At 34.3% G+C, this 13,614-nt stretch overlaps 1 long non-coding RNA gene across 18 annotated transcripts in view; it reads left to right on the top strand.

The window, feature by feature from the left end:
• The window catches only part of LOC309660117, a 187,477-nt gene that overhangs the window by 164,400 nt on the left and 9,463 nt on the right, over positions 1-13,614 (top strand). For 11 of the 18 annotated variants that reach the window (XR_014263145.1, XR_014263146.1, XR_014263147.1 and 8 more), the window contains 2 exons: positions 1,641-1,726; positions 4,165-4,424. This is a non-coding gene — a long non-coding RNA (uncharacterized lncRNA). Of the gene's footprint in view, positions 1-1,640; positions 1,727-2,356; positions 2,487-4,164; positions 4,425-7,625; positions 11,589-13,614 lie in introns of those variants that run through there. The other 7 variants (XR_014263143.1, XR_014263144.1, XR_014263151.1 and 4 more) reach the window with 3 other exon arrangements.

Genomic DNA, 13,614 nt, shown 5'->3' with positions numbered 1-13,614 from the left:
GTTAGTGAGGATTTTAAAACTCCTGGTTGGAGGAAGATTTAAGATGTGTCCTTTGCAACTGAGTGGGACAGAAGGAAGAAGTATCTGTAATTTTGGGGTACCTACTGTGTGCGTATATTGTGCTAAGAGCTGGGCCCACAGCAGAGGACAAAGGAAACGTGTAACGGCTACTATAATGTTTATGGTCACACAAAATCTGAAACTGGACTCAGATTAGTGCCCCCAAGCTGATGTTATCACTGGGGTTACATTTAATAAAAGTTGGGGAAAGGTCATTATTAAGGTGTTAACAGAAGGTGTTAGATGTACTGAGCTCTGGGGTGGAAACTGTGTTTTACTTTTTTATTCTGGGAGAAAGCTGTCCATTGAAACTTACTAACTCTTTGTACTGGTGAAGACATTGTCATAGTGCAGTAGCTTTCTTGCAGCTGTTTTGGAAAAGTTACTCAAGTAGTTATTGTAAGACCATTAGTTATAAGACAAATATCTTTATAAATTCCTAAGAATGGGTGACAAGACATTTATTAAGCGCTGGACTTAGTGCAGATGAAGTTGGGTTATCTTCATATCCCTTTACATGCAGACCTTAAGTGTTTCTGTTTCAGGATTTTCAACGTTGTGTAAGCCTCAAGGAGTCACCGGGCTTTTAATGGATTGGAATTCTTTAACGTTGTGGTGTATAATTTTTAAAGTTTATGAAGATGACTGGTGTGGTTCTGATCTAGATCAAATAGAAGGGAAGACCAATAAAACCATTGAGTCCTAGCACACACACACACACACACACACACACACACAAACCCCAAGAGGGAGGAATGGGAAAGAAACACAGGGTTACTGCCTGTACCAATATGAGTCACAGGCAGATAGTTTGTTTTGGGCACCAAATAATGCTGATTTTTAAATGTCTCCTGATTCAGTCATTCTAGCACTCTGGGGGTATTTTGTGTGTATATAGGGGTAAGACAGAAACAACATTATTGGTAAATTAGTGGTGCCAGCTTTTTTTCTCATTTCTTTTTCTTCTAGGAAAATTGGGTGTAGTTACCTCTGGTTATACCCATCCCAAACATTCCCCACTCTTATAATGCATCACATCATATGATAAGGAATATATACTGAACACCTACTATACACAAACACATACACACTCAGAGATAGTCTAGACATTGGTAACAGTGACAGATTTGTTCTTTGTCTTTATATTCTAATAACTGAGTTCGACAATAACTAATAAATGATAATTGTGTGATAAAAAAGTCAAATGCTGTTAAGTACTCTGAAGAAAGTTAAAGCAGGGTAGGTGCAGGGAATGATGAGGGTATAAGTTAGATAGATGGCCAGGGAAGTCCTTTTTTGAGGAAGTGACATTTGAAGAGAAAGCTGAATGAATGCAAGAGAAGCTGCCATTTGAATGTCTCAGTGAAAATTATACCAGTGAAAGACCTCTCCAAGAGAGAGGAATCCAGCTAGAATATAGTAAGCAGAGGAGATGGTGGCTAGAAATGAGATCAGAGGTATAGCCAGGGATTAGATGATGGAGAACCTTGTATGAGTGTTTTGTATTTTCTTCCTAATATTATGGGAAGCCAATTAAGAGTTATATCCCTGGAAGTGAAACGATCTGATTTGTATTTTAGGAGAATGCTAGCTACTATATAAACAGTTCTTGAGGGACAAGAATTGAAGCAGGAAGCCCAGTTAGAATGCTATTTCAGCAGCTGAGGTAAGAGACGGTTTTAGTCTAGACTGGGATAATAATAGTGGAAATAGATAAGTGGTTGGATTCTGGACTTACTTTGAAGGTAGAGATCACAGGATTTTTGATGAGTTCATGCAAGGAGTACAAAAAGAGGCGCAGGCTCCTTTGGTTATCCAGGTATTACTTTGGCTTTGTGGTAGAAGAGGGGACTTGGAAATTGCTTGTATTTTAAGTTCCAGGTTGCTGGCCATGAACAACCAATTCAACTCTGATTCTGTTTGACATCATGGTGAAATGCTGGACTTCATTCTGGTTGAGTAATTGCATAGAACGAATGAGTGGTCCCCCATGGAAGATGAGGTGCATAATTCATAATTGAACAGCGTATAATGAATTTATGGGGAAAGGGGACAATGGCAGAAATAGGTACCTCCAATGGCTATTTTTCTTTTATCTAGTAGTAATAAATTATTTATTCTTAGCGTGGCCCTTGACCATGTGGAATAAAGGCCAAATTTTCCTGAGTTCCCTTGGAACTAAGTTATGGGCAGTTGAATGTGAGCAGAATTGATATGATGTGCAACTTTAGTACCATATCTTTCAAGGGAGGGGGACTTTGTTCTCTATTTCCTGCTTTGTCCGTCTTGTTGCTAGAGATGTGGACCTGAATTTAAGTAATCTTGGACTATGCAGCAAGAACATCATTTTAAGATTAAACAAACAAACAGAAAAGAATACATCTAAGATGAATATATATCTACAGGATACACAGCAGAGGCAGCAGGTATAGCCCACAACTGCTATATTTCTGTGTTTCAGCAGGAACTCTGTGATTTTATTTCTGTGACTTGTGAAAACAAGAATAAGGCTCTTGAACAGGCTTAGCAGACATTCCAATCCCTTGTCTGTAATACGGTAGTAACTAGTACTGATTCTTTGGAATTAATAAGCATCCCTAGAGTCTTTGGACATGAGGTTAAGGGAAAAAAATGATTATGTTTCTTGAGATTAGCAGAGTGAAAGTTCTAAAGTGTTTTACATTAAATATTAGAAACTGTTATTTTATTATGTGCTGGAATTTAGTACAACAGAACCCAACAATTACATGATTTGAATAGAGACTTTGCACCTAAGATTTTGAGCTTGAGTTAAAGTTGCTTTTTAGGCTATAAAAAGAGCCAGTCAACATTAGATTCCTGATTGATTAAAAAGAAGAGAATATTTCAGGGTGTTCATTGTGCTTGTGAAGGACAGTTGACAGCCAAAATCAACAAAGAAAATTGGAGGAAAGTTGTCAATAGGACTATAGACAAGATAAGTCAGGAATATCCTTAAAGGAGTTCTTACCACCAAATGGAATAAAAATAAGTAGACATAGCATGGGTTTTTAGGAGGGTTATATAGCAGGAAAGCATTAGAGGGGAGATATACTTGCAGAGGGACACTTTACATAAAAGGGTTGGGAGTTGGATATGCTCTATGGAAATGCCATTTATAACCACTACAGTCAGACTTAGACTAGGTAAACATAAAAAAAGCTTATCTAAGGTATTTATGTGATCATTTCAAATCCATCAATTGACCTTAGCTCATAAGAGGTCATTGCTATCAGAAGAAAGTGGGCTAGGATGTACAGTAATTATCATTATTCCGTTACTCTTGTTTCTAACAGATGTTCTCTATAAAGGGGACTAAGGTGTATTTATATCACTTTTAAGTGATATATATGGACAGATATGGTATTTTAAGTTTTACTCATAAAATACATTTATTTAAAATGAATTATAGATTCCTTTGTTGAATTCTTTTAAACATTAACATGTGTTTCTAAGGGTCACATGGAAAAAGACACAGAAGAAAAACTCAGAGCTGTAGTATTTCTGTATTTAATTTGCATTTCAAAAGATAGACCTAGAATTCAGATTCTAGTTAGATGAGTCTTTTTCCTTTAGTCATTTCAGTCTCAATCCATTTATTATATTTGTATCATTATAATAAAAATTAGAAAGTCTATATTTTCATTCTATTTTAAATTAAAAATATCTGTTACTGCTATTTAATCCCCAAATTACTAATTTACTAGTTTAATAATTGTGCAAGGGCACACATTAAATGTTTAATATATTTAGGGAAATATGCTCAGAACTTTAATGAATAATATAATTTAATTCTTAAAATCACTCTATGAAGTAAATGATATCACCAGTCCATTATACACATGACAAATTAAACAGAGAACTGAGATTTACCTAACCTAAATCAGACAAAATAATTCTACCTTAAGTTTTTTTTTCTGTTTGTTTGTTTTTTTTTAATGTTTAAGCATGTTTTATTTGTGGTACAATTTTTTTTTTTAATTTTTATTGGAGTGTAGTTGATTTACAATGGTGTATTAATTTCAGGTGTACAGCAAAGTGAATCAGTTATACAAATACATATATCCACTCTCTCTGTTTTTTTAGATTCTTTTTCCATATAGGCCATTACTGGGCATATACCTGGAGAAAACCATAATTCGAAAAGATACATGCAACCCAATGTTCATCGCAGCACTATTTACAATAGCCAAGACATGGAAGCAACCTAAATGTTCATCAACAGAGGAATGGATAAAGAAGATGTGATACATATGTACAATGGAATATTACTCAGCCATAAAAAGAACAAAATAATGTCATTTGCAGCAACATGTCTGGACCTAGAGATCGTCATACTGAGTGAAGTAAGTCAGACAGAAAAAGACAAATATCATATGATATCACTTATATGTGGAATCTTAAAAAAAGGGTACAAATGAACTTATTTACCTTCAGTTTTAAAGTATAACAAAAGCCTCAAGCCTCCCTAATCAAACAAGACACATGTAACTTGCAAACAATTTCAACTGCTTAAAACATGTTTGAACATCATACTTAAAATTATGGACAAAGATAAATAACGTGCAAGTTCTATAGCTCATTATTAGAATTACAAGTGGTTTCAATGTTTCCAATTTATTTAGCTTTACTTTGGTGTCATTTAAAATAATATTTTGCATGTTTGAAATTATTAAATGTCGGCAAGTATAGAACCTATTTTACTATACTTGAACTCATTGCTGCCTTTGCTGTAAGAGTACTTGTTTATTCTAACATAATTTTAAAGTCTAAAAAGGAAATTTTCCTGAACAGATTCTAGCTAAGAGGAAGCCATCACACACACACACAAAAAAGACAGGAAATAATGGCACTATTTAAAAACCTCTACATTCATAGAATATTGTCATTTATTCAATTACTCTTTCATTCAACCAACCATTACTGAACCCCCAGTAAGCACTTGGTTCAGTGCTAGACCTTGGAAGTATAATGGAATTAGAATTATAGTTTGTAAATTATTACAAATAATGTAAGAAAAATTATGACACTCAAAAGGGTATTGATACAATGCAGTAAGGAGATGTAAATGGTATTAGTCTAGAAGACTGGAAATTCTCCAAACATGCCCTGATAACCATGCCTTCTTTCTCTCCTTCCCTGAATATTTAAGGATATACATTCACAGAAACATTAGCAAATGATGCCATGTTGATTGAATCATGAAAAATAACCCATGTGAAACAACTCTAGAAACCAGATAGCAGCACATGACTTAGTCCCAAGAACCTAGCTATGCCTCTTTCCTCCGTGTTCATAGTCACAATGCTACCATTTGCAATCTTCTGTGAATGTAGTAAGGAACTTGGAAAGTAAGATAAAAGAAGATGGCTTTCTTGGTAGGGAGATGCTGGTTTGTCTGGAGTAGACCTGGATCACACGTCCATGTCCTGGAGTCTGAACAATCATATAAGAATCTCTACTCTGGAGAAGGAGTGACTGAGAAAGGGGAGAGGGGAGGAGAAGGGAAATTTCCAGGCTGAGGGTGTTCTTCCCAACACTCCTTGAGAGCCAGCTGGAAGGTAAACCTAACTTATCTAGAGTGGAAGGGAGAGCACAGATGATGGCTGCTAGAAGTTATGGAAAAGAAGTGATATATGAATGGAGTTTTGGGTAAAAATAAGCTTTGATAAAGCATTCGTAGATTGGGAGGGGAAAAGTGGCAGGCAGAAGGGGATTTAATTTTCCATGATTAGATCATAAAATGCAAAGTATGTGCACTTAAAACAGGAGAGGTAAGCTGGGGACAGACCATCAACAACTTTACATTGCAGGTAGAGTTTTATGCATCTGGTACTTTTGCAAACACTGAAAGAATTTAAGAATATAAGTAGCATGAGTCAAATTACTTTTCTTACATTACATTTAATATCTATATATATATTTATATAATATAAAACACTTTTATATTTTAAAAGATATAAAACACTTTTCCATATGAAATTATTTCTAAAATACACTTCAGCTTATAATAATTAAAGAGAAACTCCTTCAAAAATTTTATTAGTCACAAAAAGTGTCATTTTCACTGTAATTTTTCACCTATCTGGCATGATGATGAAGTTTATTTACATTAGAAATTTCAAGTGAGTTTAGTTCTTCCAAAATTCCAATTAAAGAAAATAATATATATCACTATTGAAAACATTCAAACTAAAATTTTCCCTTCCCTCCTTTCTTCCTTCCATCATTTTCCCCTTTATCCACCCATCTTTCAAGCAAAATTTCTGAGCATCTATTTGCATCAAATTGGGAAGCCCTTGTAAAAGACAAGTCCTTGATCTCATAGAATTTACAGAACTATAGAGGGTCCAGGAAATGAGGAGTTAAATGAATAAACAAGATAAGTATGGAATGTAATGAGAACTATGAAGGCAATAAAAACATGATAAGATAGCAGGTGACTAGGAAAAGAAGGATGCTGTGGAAAGCTGGGCCAGATAAGCTTCCACAGTAGATGTTATTCAAACTGAAACATAAAGAATGTAAAGGAAGTAATCTTAGAGACTGCCAGGTGAAGAGCATACCAGTTGGAGGAAACAGCACTTGCAATGTTCCAGAGGCAGAAATGTTAGTATGTTAGAACATCACAAGAAAGCCAGCATGACTGAGGTGAGTGATCAAATGAACATGGTAAAAAATTAATTCACAGATGTAGAAGATCGCCCTATCATGCTAGGCCTTGAGACCATGCTAAAGAATTGGGGGTTTCATGCTTTTGGACTGGAAAATTTAACATTGTTAACAATATTAATATTGTTAACATTTTGATAATACCATCTGGAGGTAAAGACATATATTTATAATGTACACACAGACATACATACATCTAGACAGACACAGACAGAGGTCGTACACTTTCCCTGCTTAACTTAAAAAAAAAAAAAAAAAGAATTGGGGGTTTGTTCAAAATTTGATTGGAAGTCACTGCAATGTTTTGAACTTTGGAGTTATATGATCTGAATTACATTTTTAAAACAATATTTTGCATGCAGTGCTGACCATAGACTTGTAAAAGGGTAAGAGTTAAATCATGCAAGTTATTTTGGAAGCTGTTGTAGTGACCCAAGTTAAATATGTTGTTTGCTAGGACTAAGGAGACGACTGAGAAAGTGATGAGAATTGAGAAACAGTTTGAGATATTTTGAAGGTAGTTCAAATGGATCAGATGTGTGGAGTTAGGGAAAGACTGAATATAATTTTATGGCTTAAATAATTCAGTGAATAATATAACCTTTCAATGAAATGATAAAGAATGAAGATCAGCAGGTTCAGGAAGGGAAAGGAACTGTTATCTTTTAAACACGTTAAGATTAAAATGTCAAATAGACATATAAGTGCCCTTCTGAAATATACAGATGAATATATGAGTTTTGTGGTTGTTAGGTGGAAAATAGAAATTTGAGAATCCTTAAAGTCATGAAACTGTATAAGTTTAGCTATGGAGAGATTTTAGCTGGAGAATAAAAATAGCACAACACTGTGTGCTATGGCACTTTATCTTTTAGGGCTCAGAAAATGAAGACTCTCGCAAAGGAGCCTGGGAAAGAGAAGCCAGTGATATAGAAGAAAAACCAGGAAGCTGAGACATTTTTGAAAGTCAAGTGTAAAAAGTTTTCAAGAAGGAAGTGATAAATGCTATTAAATACTGTTGAGAAGTAGAATGAAATGGGAATTAAGAGCTTTTTGGAAGAGTGGAAGTTTTTGACAACAACATTTTCAGTAGCATAGGAATGAAAGTGTTATTGGGAACCCTCGAGAAAATGGAAATGAAGTCAAATATTGCTAATTTGTTTTGAAGATTTTTACTATTAAGGTAAATAGAAGAATGGGGTAGTAGATCTAGAGAAGTGTGGAACCCAGGAGATATTCGCTGTTGTTTGGGGTTGTTGTTGCTTTTGTTCATCTGTTATTTGTATTTTTAATATGGGAGAAATCAAGGACTGTCTGTATGCTGTTAGAAATCATCCAACATAAAGAAAAACTTGACGATGGAAGAGAAGGAAGAGATCATTGCAGGAGTAAAGTTCTTGAATTGATGATAGGGTATGAGACGCAAGGAAACGAGAGAAGAAGGAAGTTGGCCTGAGATTAGAACATGAACGTTATTTTATTTTAAAAAGAGGAAAGACAATGAATGCAGGAATAGAAATATATAGGTAATCAAAGCTGGCAATCTGGTTTTCCAAATTATGGACAGAAAAATAGAGTTTGCTCCACAGAGGAAAGAATAAAGCAGAGACAGAGAGAAAGAAAGATGAGAGATGGAAAGAGAGACGTTTGTGGATTCCTTGCTGCCTTGATTCCTGACTCTAGTCCATTCCTGAGCCCCAGCTACACTCTGATCCCTGTGTGGCACCCCTATGTTTTATGCCATGTTCCCTTTTGTGGTTAATAAACAAACTCTAGGGACTGTCTGTTTCTTGCAACCAAAAAAGTTGTAACTAATATAAATGGGAACTGCATTTTTCATTCTGTGGATTTGATTATTGGGAAATTCTAAGTTCCTCACCTCTCTACAAAACCCCCCAACACGGTCCTCACTTACTCTGCAACGGGGGCACACATAATTTATGTCTAGATTTCTTTCTTTGGAGCGATTACTTGACAATATTTCCTATAACTTGTCCAAACACTGATTTTCTTTATAGTATGAACATAAAATTATGTGAGTCGGTGTTGTCCACAAGCCAATTTCCTTAAAGCCTTTATTTTATTTCATTTGACTTGATTCCACTTTTCAGAAGTGCATACTGACCTAATTACAGAAAAATGACTAACAAGGGCAATGGCAAACCAGCAGACCTATAGTTCTTAAACTCTTCAGTGATCCTAAGAATTTCCTTTCATTTCTAATCACACCAGTGAGATTTTCTTGGCCTTGGACCTATGAGAACTGGGTAGAATTTTGGCCACTGTAATGTCAGCACAATGCATTTTTATAAATCATTAAGTTCCTTGAAATTCTTCCACATGAGAGTAAAGAGGCTCTGTTTAGCATGAACAATGCAAAGTGAATAAGTATGGAGTAAGCTTGTGGTACACACTCTAAAATATATGGATTTTTCCCCATATCCTTAAAAGGAAGAATGGTAAAATCAGGTAATGTAATTTCTAGCTTGTATTTTGATAAAAACCCTCCTTTGAATCAATTCACTCTGGTGTATCAGTCCTTGCTTTGTGTTTCTGGCCAGTTTTCACTGAAAAAGGGATGCTATTTATTTTTTCCACATATTTGCACCCCCAAGGAACAGTCTCCAATTCAACTATCTGGCATGCCTTAAAAAGCACTTTAGGACTAGAATGTTGATGACAAAGGAAATCTCAACTCATATCTGGACACTAAATATGCAGCCATTAAGTTAAAGTTAGTACTGGTGACTATTTTTGGCAAATAATTTGTTAGATCTGCCTGAAAAAAATGATGGATGTGGAAAATAAGGGGAAATGCGAGGTCATGTGTAGCAAGTTTAAAAATATGTTTGTTTTTTTCCCCTTCTCCTAAGAGGTCTTGGGGAGGATCAAAACTCTTTTGGAGCAAGACCACAGGATAAGATTCAACCTAGGGTCTGTGAGAGAACACCTAACCTCACCTTTGAAAGAGTGGTTGTATCCAAGCCTAAATCAATGCAACCCATAGTAGGGACCCCTATTAGCCCCATTTCTAATTCTAAGGGTGCCTTCACTTTACAATCTGTTCATAGAAATCCCCTGTCAGAAGTTGAAGATGAGTAAGGAACTGATTTCAAGTTAGTAAATGTCAGTTTGAATTAATAGGTTTCATTAAAATATCATTGTACTTAATCAACATGTTTTAGCGTCTGTAGTTTCTAGCTGTGGCAGAATTAACCTAAGCCAAGTTGTTCATTCAACTTCTTTGGGCAAATAATCTAAAACTTCAGCAATTACAGATATAGAAACTTTTTTTCCTCCATCACCACAATGTCAATAACAGGTTATATGTGTTATAAATGCCACACCACAGGTATTTATTGGCAAGCAGGTTTGTACCTTCATCAGTCTACATCCATCTTTTCTCTCTTTGTGTTCTGACCTTGATTCTTTGATGAATTTCGTGCAAGAAAAGCCTCCAAGGTAGACTTGATGTTATTTTAAATGGCAGGATATAGATATCACATATGAAATATTTTAAAGAAAATTACAACACAGAACAACGTAACACTGACAAATCATAGGCACTCCATAGATATTTGCTGAGTGAACAAAAAGAAAGAAACATACACGTTGGTAGAAGGTATAAAACATTCTAAACAGAATTCCCTAATTCTTACAAGATAAACTTAAGGGCAAATAGAATATGAATTCACACATGGGATTTGTAGAAATGACTCAATTCTATGATGTGTACCACACATATCATGTACAATTTCCTATACTGAGTTATTATGAACTTATATTGAGTTATTATGAAGTACAAAATAGAGCCATCTTTATCCTGTTTTCTTCCATTCACTGTGATGAGAAATTTAAATTTAAATTTTTGGATTTGGGTTGACTATCCTTCTACTAAGCCTGGAAAGTTATGAAGCAAGATATCTGGTCTCTATCATAAAGGCACAAAGTTACGTTTAAGGGTCTGTCCTAAATTTTTCTTCCAATTCCCTGAAGTTCACTTCCTAAAATGGCCCAATATTTAAAGAAAATATGAAAAATAACATATATACATTATTATGTGTAGAGAGATTACACAAACTTTTATATGTATAGGCACATATGTGATATATATCATATACACATCATATATACATGTTATATAATATATATACCTTATGTTATATACAACATACTTATATGTAATAAGTATAAATATAATACTTAGTGTGTAATAATGTAATATAATAAAAAATATATATACATTTTATTTGGTTGGTTTCATACTAACTTCAAAGTCAATAGCCAAAGGAAATTGTGGTGGTTAGTTTCCTGAACTGGAAATAAGTAAGTGAATACAGGAAATAAAATGAAAGAATGGACATTTCTGAAAACCTGATGAGTGATTTGGAAGGTTAAATTTCAGGATTACCTCAAAACACAGTCACAATACAGAAATAAACAAACAAAAACTGGTGTTATAAGCAACAAGGTAGGAAGTACAGGAAATTCCCAAGAGACTTCATGCAGAAATAATCAAAGATCAGGAAAAGCAAAATGAGTAAAGGAATAAAAATTAATAACCAAATATACATCTTAATTCCCCAAAGTGAAGACAGACTGAGATTTTAGAACACAAGAATTCACTGAACCTCAATGTAAGACCGGACACTATAAAACTCTTAGAGGAAAACATAGGAAGAACACTCTTTGACATAAATCACAGCAAGATCTTTTTTGACCCACCTCCTAGAGTAATGGAAATATAAACAAAAATAAACAAATGGGACCTAATGAAACATAAAAGCTTTTGCAAAGCAAAGGAAACTATAAACAAGAGGAAAAGACAGCCCTCAGAATGGGAGAAAATATTTGCAAACAAATCAGTGGACAAAGGATTAATCTCCAAAATATATAAACAGTGCATGCAGCTCAATATCAAAAAAACAAACAACCCAATCAAAAAATGGGCAGAAGACCTAAATAAACATCTCTCCAAAGAAGACATACAGATGGACATGAGGCACATGAAAAGCTGCTCAACGTCACTAATTATTAGAGAAATGCAAATCAAAATTGCAGTGAGGTATCACCTCACACCAGTTAGAATAGGCATCATCAGAAAATCTACAAATAACAAATGCTGGAGAGGGTATGGAGAAAAGGGAACCCTCTTGCACTGTTGGTGGGAATGTAAATTGATACAGCCACTATGGAGAACAGTATGGAGGTTCCTTAAAAAACTAAAAATTGAATTACCATATGACCCAGCAACCCCACTACTGGGTATATACCCAGAGAAAACCATAATTCAAAAAGATACATGCACCCCAATGTTCATTGCAGCACTATTTACAATAGCCAGGTCATGGAAGCAACCTAAATGCCCATCGACAGACGAATGGATAAAGAAGATGCAGTACATATATACAATGGAATATTACTCAGCCATAAAAAGGAAAGAAATTGGGTCATTTGTAGAGATGTGGATAGACCTAGAGCCTGTCGTACAGAGTGAAGTAAATCAGAAAGAGAAAAAGAAATGTCGTATATTAATGCATACATGTGGAATCTAGAAAAATGGTACAGATGGACCAGTTTGCAAGGCAGAAATAGAGACACAGAGGTAGAGAACAAATGTATGAATACCAAGGGGGAAAAACGGGGGTTGGGATGAATTGGGAGATTGGGATTGACATGTATACAGTAATATGTTTAAAATAGATAACTAATAAGAACCTGCTGTATAACAGGGAACTCCACTGTGCTGTACAGTAGAAATTAATTCAATATTGTAAAACAACTATACCCCAATTAAAAAAAAATTCACTGAAGGCCAGAAATAATTAATGAAAAAGACATGCATTTTTATGTTGGCTAGTGACATTCTTGATCTTCAAGGATTAAGAAGATATTTTCAGGTTTCTAGGATTACTCAACAGTTTATTAAATCATGAAAGAGAATTAGGTTTATTAAAATGTTTCCTGTTCTACCAACATAGAAGCTAAAATTCAGTGGCAGAGCGTTTACAGTATTTTGGCAGACAAAGGTAGCAATCCCCAAATTATTCATATATAAAGGCAACAGAAACAAATAATTTCTGAGTATATTATTTGCAGAAGTAATACAATGAAGTAAAATATTATTTGCAGAAGTAATACAAGAAGTAGAAAATTAAATCATTTGACAACTTCAAAAGAGAGAAAAATGAGTTGTAGTAGAAACAGTCATTAGTGGAATGTATAGATGAATATTTATGAATCATAACAAAGTGATTATAAACTACAAAACAAATAGGATAACATTCTATCTCAGTACTTTAATACAAGACTGGAAGAAATGGTTATTTATAGCTTAATCATTGTCTGGGAATAAAATTCTGAATTTTTACACTTATTGACACATTTACAGTTATTGAAACTTGAAGGAGAAAAGGCATAGAAAATTATTGTTTATTTTATAATACTGATGAGAAATATTAAATATGACTTAAGACAAGAATGTAAAAACTAGTAAAGATGCAGCCCAAGTGACTGAGGTACTCGGTCAGATTTAAAAGTTCTACCATCATTGACAAGTGACAAAAGAGAAAATACAAAAATATACTTGGATATTAAATAATAGAGAAAAAATAATTCAAGAAATATTTCATCATTGACGTCAATGTGGCAGATTCTACAGTTCAAAGAAACCTCAAATCAGGTTTAAAAACTCCACTTTGAAAAATCTCAAAGAAAGACACTTAGAAGAATATTAAAAAGGTTGAAAATTGAAGGGTGGTCAGAGTTGAAGAGAGCAAATGTAAATGCAAATACAAGAAGTAGAGTACTATTACATATCTAAGAAAATGGAATTTAAGTCAAAAGCTTTACATGAAACTATGA

Source organism: Balaenoptera physalus, assembly GCF_965194825.1.
Source record: "Balaenoptera physalus genome assembly, chromosome: 4".
Taxonomy (NCBI): domain Eukaryota; kingdom Metazoa; phylum Chordata; class Mammalia; order Artiodactyla; family Balaenopteridae; genus Balaenoptera; species Balaenoptera physalus.
Note: the sequence above shows the minus strand (reverse complement) of the source record. Positions and strands in the feature narration are given on the sequence as shown.